The sequence below is a fragment of the Oncorhynchus mykiss genome, chromosome 21, assembly GCF_013265735.2.
Source record: "Oncorhynchus mykiss isolate Arlee chromosome 21, USDA_OmykA_1.1, whole genome shotgun sequence".
Lineage (NCBI taxonomy): Eukaryota > Metazoa > Chordata > Actinopteri > Salmoniformes > Salmonidae > Oncorhynchus > Oncorhynchus mykiss.
In genome coordinates, this window is record NC_048585.1 from 63,660,481 (window position 1) to 63,674,788 (window position 14,308).

The window sequence follows — 14,308 nt, forward strand, 5'->3', positions numbered from 1 at the left end:
CACACACCAGTGTACAGACACACCAGTGTACAGACACATTCAGACACACACCCATTCAGTCAGACTGAGCTGAGCTGTGAAGGTAGAAAACAGGAAAAGTAGAACAATGGGTCCAGCTCTGCACAGCCACTGGCCCTCTCTCTCTCTCCCTCTCCCACTCTCTCTCTGTCTCTCCTTCTCTCTCCCTCTCCCACTCTCTCTCTCTCTCTCTCTCTCTCTCTCTCTGTCTCTCCTTCTCTCTCTCTCTCTCTCTCTCTCTCTCTCTCTCTCCTTCTCTCTCCCTCTCTCTCTCTCTTTCCTTCTCTCTCTCTCCCACTCTCCTCTCTCTCTCCTTCTCTCTCCTTCTCTCTCTACATCTCTCTCTCTCCTTCTCTCTCTCTCCCACTCTCCTTCTCTCTCTCCTTCTCTCCCCCTCTCTCTCCTTCTCTCTCCCTCTCTCTCTCCTTCTCTCTCTAGATCTCACTCCCTCTCTCTCTCTTTCCCTCTCCTTCTCTCGTTCTCCCTCTCTTTCCCTCTCTCTCCCACACACACAGACACCATCAATTATTAACAGACACCTTACAGACACAAACCTGCCAACAACAGCAACACAGAACTGACAGACATGAGGTGTTCTGTCTCCACTAGCTCTGAGAGGAGAGGACTAGAAATACGTACTCTGTCTCTCTGGGTTTGGTGTTGCAGCAGTACAGACAGGGGAGTCATGTACCCCAAACATTTGAGCGGGCACAACTTATGTTTAGATGGTTGGGGAGATGTTAAGAGGAAGGCTGTGCCCTCATCCGAAAGTTGGAGAAGTTTGCATTTTTTAAACAGCCCGAAACAGCTTTTTCCTGCAATCTAATCATTATGCTTAATTCTATGTAAAAAAATATTTTTCTGCATATCTAAGCATCATACATCTGTCTGTATCCTCCTGACTGGTGTTCATTTTTTTAAAGAAACAAAATATGCTTCTTTGCTCACATCTGGGTAAAGGATTGAAAGGAATGTGAGTCTTATTCAGTATATTTAGTTATTGTTTGATATTCTAAAGTCTACCAACCTTACTAGCAGGCATACCAGCTAAAATAGTGAGACAAGCTAGCTACTATAACTAGATTTTTATCCTGAAATGCCTTCTTGGTATCTAGTTATGAGGATGGGATATTGGGAACCTATCTGGGCTAAAGACAACTTCATCAAACTGCTAGGTGGATATACAGAGAAACAACACACATCTAGAAACAAGATAAATCTGAGAGGGAACGTGCAGCTGTGCATTACACCTTTGAGTACAGAACTAAACACCTGCCCCTATGTCTGGGAAAGAGATAGGGGAGGAGGGAGAGAGAGATGGGGGAGGAGGGAGAGAGAGATGGGAGAGGAGGGAGAGAGATATGGGGGAGGAGGGAGAGAGAGATGGGGGAGGAGGGAGAGAGATAGGGCAGGAGGGAGAGAGAGATGGGGGAGGAGGGAGAAAGATAGGGCAGGAGGGAGAGAGAGAGATGGGGAGGAGGGAGAGAGAGATGGGGGAGGAGGGAGAGAGATAGGGGAGGAGGGAGAGAGATGGGGGAGGAGGGAGAGAGATAGGGGAGGAGGGAGAGAGATGGGGGAGGAGGGAGAGAGATAGGGGAGGAGGGAGAGAGATGGGGGAGGAGGGAGAGAGATAGGGCAGGAGGGAGAGAGAGATGGGGGAGGAGGGAGAAAGATAGGGCAGGAGGGAGAGAGAGAGATGGGGATGAGGGAGAGAGAGATGGGGGAGGAGGGAGAGAGATAGGGCAGGAGGGAGAGAGAGATGGGGGAGGAGGGAGAGAGATAGGGGAGGAGGGAGAGAGAGATGGGGAGGAGGTAGAGAGAGAGATAGGGGAGGAGGGATAGAGATAGGGGAGGAGGGAGAGAGATAGGGGAGGGGAGAGTGAGAGAAATAGGGGAGGGGAGAGAGTGAAATAGGGGAGGGGGAGAGAGATAGGGGAGGGGGAGAGAGAGATAGGGGGTGGGAGAGAGAGATAAGGGGTGGGAGAGAGATAGGTGAGGAGGGAGAGAGATAGGGGAGGGGAGAGAGAGATAGGGGAGGGTGGAGAGAGAGAAATAGGGGAGGGGAGAGAGAGCGAGATAGGGGAGGGGGAAAGAGATATGGGGTGGGAGAGAGATAGGGGAGGAGGGAGAGATATAGGGGAGGAGGGAGAGAGATGGGGAGGGGAGAGAGAAATGGGGAGGAGGCAGAGAGAAATAGGGGAGGGGGAGAGAGAGATAGGGGAGGAGGGAGAGAGAGGGGAGGGGAGAGATATAGGGAAGGAGGGAGAGAGAAATAGGGGAGGGGGAGAGAGATAGGGGAGGAGGGAGAGAGATAGGGGAGGAGGGAGAGAGAGATAGGGGAGGGGGGAGAGAGAGGGGAGGAGGGAGAGAGATAGGGGAGGAGGGAGAGAGAGATAGGGGAGGGGGGAGAGAGAGGGGAGGAGGGAGAGAGATAGGGGAGGAGGGAGAGAGATAGGGGAGGGGAGAGAGAGAGAGAGAGAAGGATGAGAGAGGAGGGAGAGAGATAGGGGAGGAGGGAGAGAGATAGGGGAGGAGGGAGAGAGATAGGGGAGGAGGGAGAGAGATAGGGGAGGGGAGAGAGAGAGAGAGAGAGAGAGAGAGAAGGATGAGAGAGGAGGGAGAGAGATAGGGGAGGAGGGAGAGAGATAGGGCAGGAGGGAGAGAGAGATGGGGGAGGAGGGAGAGAGATAGGGGAGGAGGGAGAGAGAGATGGGGGAGGAGGTAGAGAGAGAGATAGGGGAGGAGGGATAGAGATAGGGGAGGAGGGAGAGAGATAGGGGAGGGGAGAGAGAGCGATAGGGGAGGGTGTAGTGAGAGAAATAGGGGAGGGGAGAGAGTGAAATAGGGGAGGGGAGAGAGTGAAATAGGGGAGGGGGAGAGAAATAGGGGAGGGGGAAAGAGATAGGGGAGGAGGGAGAGATATAGGGGAGGAGGGAGAGAGATGGGGAGGGGAGAGAGAAATGGGGAGGAGGGAGAGAGAAATAGGGGAGGGGGAGAGAGAGATAGGGGAGGAGGGAGAGAGAGGGGAGGGGAGAGATATAGGGAAGGAGGGAGAGAGAAATAGGGGAGGGGGAGAGAAATAGGGGAGGGGGAGAGAGATAGGGGAGGAGGGAGAGAGATAGGGGAGGAGGGAGAGAGAGATAGGGGAGGGGCGAGAGAGAGAGGGGAGGAGGGAGAGAGATAGGGGAGGGGGGAGAGAGAGGGGAGGAGGGAGAGAGATAGGGGAGGAGGGAGAGAGATATGGGAGGGGAGAGAGAGAGAGAGAGAGAAGGATGAGAGAGGAGGGAGAGAGATAGGGGAGGAGGGAGAGAGATAGGGGAGGAGGGAGAGAGAGATAGGGGAGGGGGGAGAGAGAGAGAGAGAGAGAATGATGAGAGAGGAGGGAGAGAGATAGGGGAGGAGGGAGAGAGATAGGGGAGAGAGAGAGAGAGAAGGATGAGATAGACGGGAGAAAGAGACCAGCGAGGAGGGAGAGAGATAGGGGAGGAGGGAGAGGAAAGAGGATGTGAGGCTACATTGTTTCAGCTGCCAGCAGCCAACCTCCACATCGCTACGGAGACCAGGGGATGTGAGGGAGGAACACACACTGTCAGACACACACACACATACTGTCAGACACGCGCACATTTACACACACACACTGTCAGACACACACACACACACACTGTCAGGCTGGAGCGAAGTGACAGGAAGAGATGCAGCGACAGCCTGATCACACACATAGACCAGTCAGCCTGTATCACCTCTGTAGGTTGGACGTTTATATCAGCGGTAGTACTGTAGGATACTGTTATAGCAGCGAGACTCTAACTGTTGACCTGGAGGAGAAGAGCCTGATCCACCGGTGAGTCTGATGTTTATTCTTTAACCTGTGTGTGTGTGTCACAGTATGTTTGTGAGTTTGAATGTGTGTGTGTGAGAGAGAAGGATACACCTGTGCAGGGATGAGAGGAGGAGGAGGAAAGGAGGAGAAGGGAGGGAGGAGGAGAAGGAAGGAGGGAGAAGGAAGGAGGGAGGGAGAGAGGAGGGGGAAGGAGTAGGAGGAGGGATAGGGAGGGAGGAGGAGGAAGGAGGAGACGGGGATAGGGAGGAGGAGGAGACGGGGATAGGGAGGGAGGAGGAGGGGGAGAGGAGGGGGAAGGTGGAGGAGGAGGGAGAAGGAGGAGACGGGGATAAGGAGGAAGGAGGAGACGGGGATAAGGAGGGAGGAGGAGACGGGGTTAGGGGGGATGAGGGAGGGAGGAGGAGATGGGGTTAGGGGGGATGAGGGAGGGAGGAGGAGGAGTATGGTATAGGGAGGAGGAGTATGGGATAGGGAGGGAGGAGGAGGGAAGGATAACCCCCATCCGATTTAAATCCCTAAAGCCCTCCCCCTATCAACAAATAAAGATATGCAGGGAGGGGGGAGAAACAGACTGATCACTAATCTCACACACACAAACAAAAAGGAGGGGTGGGGGTCAGGGGGTTTGTTTGTGTCAGGGGTGTGGTCTTAGAATGACCCAACTTTACATCTGCCTGGCAACTGTTACCACAACAACACTCTCTCTCTCTCTCTCTATCAACTGTCCCCAAAACAACAACACTCTCTCCCTCTCTCTCTCTCTCTCTCGCTCTCTCCCTCTCTCTCTCTCTCTCTCTCTCTCCCTCTCTCTCTCTCTCTCTCTCTCTCTCTATCAACAGTCCCCAAAACAACAACTACCTCTCTCTCTCTCTCTCTCTCTCTCTCTCTATCTATCTATCTATCTATCTATCAACTGTCCCCAAAACAACAACTACCTCTCTCTCTCTCTCTCTCTCTCTCTCTCTCTCTATCTATCTATCTATCTATCTATCAACTGTCCCCAAAACAACAACACTCTCTCTCTCTCCCTCTCTCTCTCTCTCTCTCTCTCTCTCTCTCTCTCTATCAACAGTCCCCAAAACAACAACTACCTCTCTCTCTCCCTCTCTCTCTCTCTCTCTCGCTCTCTCTATCAACTGTCCCCAAAACAACAACTACGTCTCTCTCTCTCAATTTTTCAATTCAATTCAATTCAAGGGCTTTATTGGCATGGGAAACATGTGTTAACATTGCCAAAGCAAGTGAGGTAGATAATATATAAAGTGAATATATAAAGTGAAAAACAATCAAAATTAACAGTAAACATTACACATACAGAGGTTTCAAAACAATAAAGACATTACAAATGTCATATTATATATATATACAGTGTTTTAACAATGTAAAATGGTTAAAGGACACAAGATAAAATAAATAAGCGTAAATATGGGTTGTATTTACAATGGTGTTTGTTCTTCACTGGTTGCCCTTTTCTCGTGGCACAGGTCACAAATCTTACTGCTGTGATGACACACTGTGGTATTTCCCCCAGTAGATATGGGAATTTAGCAAAATTGGGTTTGTTTTCTAATTCTTTGTGTATCTGTGTAATCTGAGGGACATACAGTGCCTTGCTAAAGTATTCGGCCCCCTTGAACTTTGCGACCTTTTGCCACATTTCAGGCTTCAAACATAAAGATATAAAACTGTATTTTTTTGTGAAGAATCAACAACAAGTGGGACACAATCATGAAGTGGAACGACATTTATTGGATATTTCAAACTTTTTTAACAAATCAAAAACTGAAAAATTGGGCGTGCAAAATTATTCGGCCCCCTTAAGTTAATACTTTGTAGCGCCACCTTTTGCTGCGATTACAGCTGTAAGTCGCTTGGGGTATGTCTCTATCAGTTTTGCACATCGAGAGACTGACATTTTTTCCCATTCCTCCTTGCAAAACAGCTCGAGCTCAGTGAGGTTGGATGGAGAGCATTTGTGAACAGCTGTTTTCAGTTCTTTCCACAGATTCTCGATTGGATTCAGGTCTGGACTTTGACTTGGCCATTCTAACACCTGGATATGTTTATTTTTGAACCATTCCATTGTAGATTTTGCTTTATGTTTTGGATCATTGTCTTGTTTGAAGACAAATCTCCGTCCCAGTCTCAGGTCTTTTGCAGACTCCATCAGGTTTTCTTCCAGAATGGTCCTGTATTTTGCTCCATCCATCTACCCATCAATTTTAACCATCTTCCCTGTCCCTGCTGAAGAAAAGCAGGCCCAAACCATGATGCTGCCAACACCATGTTTGACAGTGGGGATGGTGTGTTCAGCTGTGTTGCTTTTACGCCAAACATAACGTTTTGCATTGTTGCCAAAAAGTTCAATTTTGGTTTCATCTGACCAGAGCACCTTCTTCCACATGTTTGGTGTGTCTCCCAGGTGGCTTGTGGCAAAATTTAAACAACACTTTTTATGGATATCTTTAAGAAATGGCTTTTGTCTTGCCACTCTTCCATAAATGCCAGATTTGTGCAATATATGACTGATTGTTGTCCTATGGACAGAGTCTCCCACCTCAGCTGTAGATCTCTGCAGTTCATCCAGAGTGATCATGGGCCTCTTGGCTGCATCTCTGATCAGTCTTCTCCTTGTATGAGCTGAAAGTTTAGAGGGACGGCCAGGTCTTGGTAGATTTGCAGTGGTCTGATACTCCTTCCATTTCAATATTATCGCTTGCACAGTGCTCCTTGGGATGTTTAAAGCTTGGGAAATATTTTTGTATCCAAATCCGGCTTTAAACTTCTTCACAACAGTATCTCGGACCTGCCTGGTGTGTTCCTTGTTCTTCATGATGCTCTCTGCGCTTTTAACGGACCTCTGAGACTATCACAGTGCAGGTGCATTTATACGGAGACTTGATTACACACAGGTGGATTGTATTTATCTTCATTAGTCATTTAGGTCAACATTGGATCATTCAGAGATCCTCACTGAACTTCTGGAGAGAGTTTGCTGCACTGAAAGTAAAGGGGCTGAATAATTTTGCACGCCCAATTTTTCAGTTTTTGATTTGTTAAAAAAGTTTGAAATATCCAATAAATGTCGTTCCACTTCATGATTGTGTCCCACTTGTTGTTGATTCTTCACAAAAAAATACAGTTTTATATCTTTATGTTTGAAGCCTGAAATGTGGCAAAAGGTTGCCAAGTTCAAGGGGGCCGAATACTTTCGCAAGGCACTGTATGTCTCTAATATGGTCATACATTTGGCAGGAGGTTAGGAAGTGCAGCTCAGTTTCCACCTCATTTTGTGGGCAGTGAGCACATGGCCTGTCTTCTCTTGAGAGTCAGGTCTGCCTACAGCGGCCTTTCTCAATAGCAAGGCTATGCTCACTGAGAGCCAGGTCTGTGTAATCTGAGGGAAATATGTGTCTGTACATAGTCACTCGCTCTCTCTCTTAGCCTGTCTGCTCTTGAGAGCCAGGTCTGCCTACGGCGGCCTTTCTCAATAGCAAGGCTGTGCTCACTGAGTCTGTACATAGTCACTTTCTCTCTCTCTTAGCCTGTCTGCTCTTGAGAGCCAGGTCTGCCTACGGCAGCCTTTCTCAATAGCAAGGCTATGCTCACTGAGTCTGTACATAGTCACTCTCTCTCTCTCTTAGCCTGTCTGCTCTTGAGAGCCAGGTCTGCCTACGGCGGCCTTTCTCAATAGCAAGGCTATGCTCACTGAGTCTGTACATAGTCACTCTCTCTCTCTCTTAGCCTGTCTGCTCACTGAGAGCCAGGTCTGCCTACGGCGGCCTTTCTCAATAGCAAGGCTATGCTCACTGAGAGCCAGGTCTGCCTACGACGGCCTTTCTCAATAGCAAGGCTATGCTCACTGAGAGCCAGGTCTGTGTCACGAAAGTCCTTGTTCGATCGACGTCACCGGTTTTCTAGCCATCTCCATTTCTCATCTCTCTCTTTTGTTCCACACCTGGTTTTCATTCCATAATTACTGTATTTATCCTCCATTGTCTTTGTGTGTAATTGTTTGTTTGTTATGTGGATTATTGTCGGGCGCTTTACTTCTTGTTTTTATGTCATTTTTGGAACGGAATTAAAGTCTGTTCACTACACTCTGCTCTCCTGCACTCCGCCTCCCGTACACACCCATAACAGTCTGCATTCGAAGGCCTTTCTCAATAGCAAGGCTATGCTCACTGAGTCTGTACATAGTCAAAGCTTTCCTTAAGTTTGTGTCAGTCACAGTGGTCAGGTATTCTGTCACTGTGTACTCTCTGTTTAGGGACAAACGGCATTCTAGTTTGCTCTGTTTTTTTGTTAATTCTTTCCAACGTGTCAAGTAATTATATTTTTGTTTTCTCATGATTTAGTTGGGTCTAATTTTGCTGCTGTCCTGGGGCTCTGTGGGGTGTGTTTGTGTTTGTGAACAGAGCCCCACGACCAGCTTGCTTAGGGGACTCTTCTCCAGGTTCATCTTTCTGTAGGTGATGGCTTTGTTATGGAAGGTTTGGGAATCGCTTCCTTTTAGGTGGTTGTAGAATTTAACGGCTCTTTTCTGGATTTTGATAATTAGTGAATTATAAGTGAAATAATCTGTCTGTAAACAATTGTTGGAAAAATTACTTGTGTCATGCACAAAGTAGATGTCCTAACCGACTTGCCAAAACTATAGTTTGTGAACAAGCAATTTGTGGAGTGGTTAAAAAACTAGTTTTAATGGCTCCAACCTAAGTGTATGTAAACTTCTGACTTCAACTGTATATATTGACGAGGGTGGGGCTTAAGCTTTCTCTATCAAATCAAAATCAAATCATATGTATTTATAAAGCCCTTACATCAGCTGATACCTCAACGTGCTGTACAGAAACCCAGCCTAAAACCCCAAACAGCAAGCAATGCAGGTGTAGAAGCACGGTGGCTAGGAAAAACTCCCAAGGCCAGAACCTAGAAAGAAACCTAGAGAGGAACCAGGCTATGAGGGGTGGCCAGTCCTCTTCTGGCTGTGCAGGGTGGAGATTATAAACCTAGAGAGGAACCAGGCTATGAGGGGTGGCCAGTCCTCTTCTGGCTGTGCCGGGTGGAGATTATAACAGAACATGCCCAAGATGTTCAAATGTTCATAGATGTCAGCATGGTCAAATAATAATAATCACAGTGGTTGTAGAGGGTGCAAGAGGTCAGCACCTCAGGAGTAAATTTCAGTTGGCTTTTCATAGCCGATCATTAGGAGTATCTATACTGCTCCTGCTGTCTCCAGAGAGTTGAAAACAGCAGTTCTGGGACAGGTAGCACGTCCGGTGAACAGGTCAGGGTTCCATAGCGGCAGGCAGAACAGTTGAAACTGGAGCAACAGCACGGCCAGGTGGACTGGGGACAGCAAGGAGTCATCATGCCAGGTAGTCCTGAGGCATGGTCCTAGGGCTCAGGTCCTCCGAGAGAGAAAGAAAGAAAGAGAAAGAGAGAATTAGAGGGAGCATACTTAAATTCACACAGGACACCAGATAAGACAGGAGAAGTACTTCAGATATAACAGACTGACCCTAGCCCCCCGACACATAAACTACTGAAGCTGAAATACTGGAGGCTGAGACAGGAGGGGTCAGGAGACACTGTGGCCCCATTCAATGATACCCCCGGACAGGGCCAAACAGGCAGGATATAACCCCACCCACTTTGCCAAAGCACAGCCCTCACACCACTAGAAGGATATCTTCAACCACCAACTTACCATCCTGAGACAAGGCCGAGTATAGCCCACAAAGATCTCCGCCATGGCACAACCCAAGGGGGGGCGCCAACCCAGACAGGAAGATCACATCAGTGACTCAACACACTCAAGTGATGCACCCCTCCTAGGGACGGCATGGTAGAGCACCAGCAAGCCAGTGACTCAGCCCCTGTAATAGGGTTAGAGGCAGAGAATCCCAGTGGAGAGAGGGGAACCGGCCAGGCAGAGACAGCAAGGGCGGTTCGTTGCTCCAGAGCCTTTCCGTTCACCTTCACACTCCTGGCCCAGACTACACTCAATCATATGACCCACTGAAGAGATGAGTCTTCAGTAAAGACTTAAGGGTTGAGACCGAGTCTGCGTCTCTCACATGGGTAGGCAGACCATTCCATAAAAATTGAGCTCTATAGGAGCTCCATTTTTAGAAATCCATGGGACAATTAGGAGGCCTGCGTCTTGTGACCGTAGCGTACGTGCAGGTATGAACAGCAGGACCAAATTGGAAAGATAGGTAGGAGCAAACCCATGTAATGCTTTGTAGGTTAGCAGTAAAACCTTGAAATCAGCCCTTGCCTTGACAGGAAGCCATTGTAGGGAGGCTAGCACTGGAGTAATATGATCACATTTTTGGGTTCTAGTCAGGATTCTAGCAGCCGTATTTAGCACTAACTGAAGTTTATTTAGTGCTTTATCCGGGTAGCCGGAAAGTAGAGCATTGCAGTAGTCTAACCTAGAAGTAACAAAAGCATGGATTCATTTTTGGACAGAAAGTTTCTGATTTTTGCAATGTTACGTAGATGGAAAAAAGCTGTCCTTGAAACAGTCTTGATATGTTCTTCAAAAGAGAGATCAGGGTCCAGAGTAACGCCGAGGTCCTTCACAGTTTTATTTGAGACGACTGTACAACCATCAAGATTAATTATCAGATTCAACAGAAGATCTCTTAGTTTCTTGGGACCTAGAACAAGTTTAAAAGTAGAAAGTTTGCAGCCATCCACTTCCTTATGCCTGAAACACAGGCTTCTACCGAGGGCAATTTTGGGGCTTCACCATGTTTCATTGAAATGTACAGCAGTGTGTCAACCGCATAGCAGTGAAAGTTAACATTATGTTTTCGAATGACATCCCCAAGAGGTAAAATCCTCTCCTGCCAGTATCTCCACCTGCCTCAATGGTAGGCGATCCTCTCCTGCCAGTATCTCCACCTGCCTCCATGGTAGGCGATCCTCTCCTAAAAGTATCTCCACCTGCCTCCATGGTAGGCGATCCTCTCCTGACAGTATTTCCACCTGCCTCCATGGTAGGCGATCCTCTCCTGCCAGTATCTCCACCTGCCTTCATGGTAGGCGATCCTCTCCTGACAGTATCTCCACCTGCCTCCATGGTAGGCGATCCTCTCCTGACAGTATTTCCACCTGCCTCCATGGTAGGCAATCCTCTCCTGCCAGTATCTCCACCTGCCTCCATGGTAGGCGATCCTCTCCTGACAGTATTTCCACCTGCCTCCATGGTAGGCGATCCTCTCCTGCCAGTATCTCCACCTGCCTCCATGGTAGGTGATCCTCTCCTGACAGTATCTCCACCTGCCTCCATGGTAGGCGATCCTCTCCTGACAGTATCTCCACCTGCCTCCATGGTAGGCGATCCTCTCCTGACAGTATTTCCACCTGCCTCCATGGTAGGCAATCCTCTCCTGCCAGTATCTCCACCTGTCTCCATGGTAGGCGATCCTCTCCTGCCAGTATCTCCACCTGCCTCCATGGTAGGCGATCCTCTCCTGCCAGTATCTCCACCTGCCTCCATGGTAGGCGATCCTCTCCTGCCAGTATCTCCACCTGCCTCCATGGTAGGCGATCCTCTCCTGCCAGTATCTCCACCTGCCTCCATGGTAGGCGAACCTCTCATGCCAGTATCTCCACCTGCCTCCATGGTAGGCGATCCACTCCTGCCAGTATCTCCACCTGCCTCCATGGTAGGCGATCCTCTCCTGACAGTATCTCCACCTGCCTCCATGGTAGGCGATCCTCTCCTGACAGTATCTCCACCTGCCTCCATGGTAGGCGATCCTCTCCTGCCAGTATCTCCACCTGCCTCCATGGTAGGCGATCCTCTCCTGCCAGTATCTCCACCTGCCTCCATGGTAGGCGATCCTCTCCTGCCAGTATCTCCACCTGCCTCCATGGTAGGCGATCCTCTCCTAAAAGTATCTCCACCTGCCTCCATGGTAGGCGATCCACTCCTGCCAGTATCTCCACCTGCCTCCATGGTAGGCGATCCTCTCCTGCCAGTATCTCCACCTGCCTCCATGGTAGGCGATCCTCTCCTGACAGTATCTCCACCTGCCTCCATGGTAGGCGATCCTCTCCTGCCAGTATCTCCACCTGCCTCCATGGTAGGCGATCCTCTCCTGCCAGTATCTCCACCTGCCTCCATGGTAGGCGATCCTCTCCTGACAGTATCTCCACCTGCCTCCATGGTAGGCGATCCTCTCCTAAAAGTATCTCCACCTGCCTCCATGGTAGGCGATCCTCTCCTGACAGTATCTCCACCTGCCTCCATGGTAGGCGATCCTCTCCTGCCAGTATTTCCACCTGCCTCCATGGTAGGCGATCCTCTCCTGACAGTATCTCCACCTGCCTCCATGGTAGGCGATCCTCTCCTGCCAGTATCTCCACCTGCCTCCATGGTAGGTGATACTCTCCTGACAGTATCTCCACCTGCCTCCATGGTAGGCGATCCTCTCCTGACAGTATCTCCACCTGCCTCCATGGTAGGCGATCCTCTCCTGACAGTATTTCCACCTGCCTCCATGGTAGGCAATCCTCTCCTGCCAGTATCTCCACCTGTCTCCATGGTAGGCGATCCTCTCCTGCCAGTATCTCCACCTGCCTCCATGGTAGGCGATCCTCTCCTGACAGTATCTCCACCTGCCTCCATGGTAGGCGATCCTCTCCTGCCAGTATCTCCACCTGCCTCCATGGTAGGCGATCCTCTCCTGCCAGTATCTCCACCTGCCTCCATGGTAGGCGAACCTCTCATGCCAGTATCTCCACCTGCCTCCATGGTAGGCGATCCACTCCTGCCAGTATCTCCACCTGCCTCCATGGTAGGCGATCCTCTCCTGACAGTATCTCCACCTGCCTCCATGGTAGGCGATCCTCTCCTGACAGTATCTCCACCTGCCTCCATGGTAGGCGATCCTCTCCTGCCAGTATCTCCACCTGCCTCCATGGTAGGCGATCCTCTCCTGCCAGTATCTCCACCTGCCTCCATGGTAGGCGATCCTCTCCTGCCAGTATCTCCACCTGCCTCCATGGTAGGCGATCCTCTCCTAAAAGTATCTCCACCTGCCTCCATGGTAGGCGATCCTCTCCTGACAGTATTTCTACCTGCCTCCATGGTAGGCGATCCTCTCCTGCCAGTATCTTCACCTGCCTTCATGGTAGGCGATCCTCTCCTGACAGTATCTCCACCTGCCTCCATGGTAGGCGATCCTCTCCTGACAGTATTTCCACCTGCCTCCTTGGTAGGCAATCCTCTCCTGCCAGTATCTCCACCTGCCTCCATGGTAGGCGATCCTCTCCTGACAGTATTTCCACCTGCCTCCATGGTAGGCGATCCTCTCCTGCCAGTATCTCCACCTGCCTCCATGGTAGGCGATCCTCTCCTGACAGTATCTCCACCTGCCTCCATGGTAGGCGATCCTCTCCTGACAGTATCTCCACCTGCCTCCATGGTAGGCGATCCTCTCCTGACAGTATTTCCACCTGCCTCCATGGTAGGCAATCCTCTCCTGCCAGTATCTCCACCTGTCTCCATGGTAGGCGATCCTCTCCTGCCAGTATCTCCACCTGCCTCCATGGTAGGCGATCCTCTCCTGCCAGTATCTCCACCTGCCTCCATGGTAGGCGATCCTCTCCTGCCAGTATCTCCACCTGCCTCCATGGTAGGCGATCCTCTCCTGCCAGTATCTCCACCTGCCTCCATGGTAGGCAAACCTCTCCTGCCAGTATCTCCACCTGCCTCCATGGTAGGCGATCCTCTCCTGCCAGTATCTCCACCTGCCTCCATGGTAGGCGATCCTCTCCTGCCAGTATCTCCACCTGCCTCCATGGTAGGCGAACCTCTCATGCCAGTATCTCCACCTGCCTCCATGGTAGGCGATCCACTCCTGCCAGTATCTCCACCTGCCTCCTTGGTAGGCGATCCTCTCCTGACAGTATCTCCACCTGCCTCCATGGTAGGCGATCCTCTCCTGACAGTATCTCCACCTGCCTCCATGGTAGGCGATCCTCTCCTGACAGTATCTCCACCTGCCTCCATGGTAGGCGATCCTCTCCTGACAGTATCTCCACCTGCGTCCATGGTAGGCGATCCTCTCCTGACAGTATCTCCACCTGCCTCCATGGTAGGCGATCCTCTCCTGACAGTATCTCCACCTGCCTCCATGGTAGGCGATCCTCTCCAGACAGTATCTCCACCTGCCTCCATGGTAGGCGATCCTCTCCAGACAGTATCTCCACCTGCCTCCATGGTAGGCGATTCTCTCCTGCCAGTATCTCCACCTGCCTCCATGGTAGGCGATCCTCTCCTAAAAGTATCTCCACCTGCCTCCATGGTAGGCGATCCTCTCTTGACAGTATTTCCACCTGCCTCCATGGTAGGCGATCCTCTCCTGCCAGTATCTCCACCTGCCTTCATGGTAGGCGATCCTCTCCTGACAGTATCTC

General features: G+C 50.4%; 1 protein-coding gene across 1 annotated transcript in view; it reads left to right on the forward strand.

Moving 5' to 3' along the window:
* The first annotated feature begins 3,542 nt into the window (after positions 1–3,542).
* zgc:158659 (uncharacterized protein LOC791141 homolog) overlaps positions 3,543–14,308 on the forward strand; it is a 149,735-nt gene continuing 138,969 nt past the window's right edge. Inside the window, exon 1 of the mRNA XM_036958414.1 lies at positions 3,543–3,862. The gene's annotated coding sequence lies outside the window, so the exon portion shown is untranslated. The remainder of the gene's footprint in view (positions 3,863–14,308) is intronic.